Source organism: Oratosquilla oratoria, chromosome 13, assembly GCF_046742065.1.
Source record: "Oratosquilla oratoria isolate Oo_2021 chromosome 13, ASM4674206v1, whole genome shotgun sequence".
NCBI lineage: Eukaryota > Metazoa > Arthropoda > Malacostraca > Stomatopoda > Squillidae > Oratosquilla > Oratosquilla oratoria.
Genome location: NC_134789.1, coordinates 17588797 through 17589037, shown reverse-complemented (window position 1 = coordinate 17589037; position 241 = coordinate 17588797).

Genomic DNA, 241 nt, shown 5'->3' with positions numbered 1-241 from the left:
GAATTAATAAATAGATAAAATAAGAAGAGAGAGAGAGAGAGAGAGAGAGAGAGAGAGAGAGAGAGAGAGAGAGAGAGAGAGAGAGAGAGAGAGAGAGAGAGAGAGAGAGAGAGAGACAGAGAGAGAGAGAGAGAGAGAGAGGCTAAGTTTAAATATTCCCATCCCTAGCCTTCCTGCCATGTACTTTCTACATGAAGATAACACTCCTTTGGTCAATTCCCTTCTCTGTCACCTCCACAAT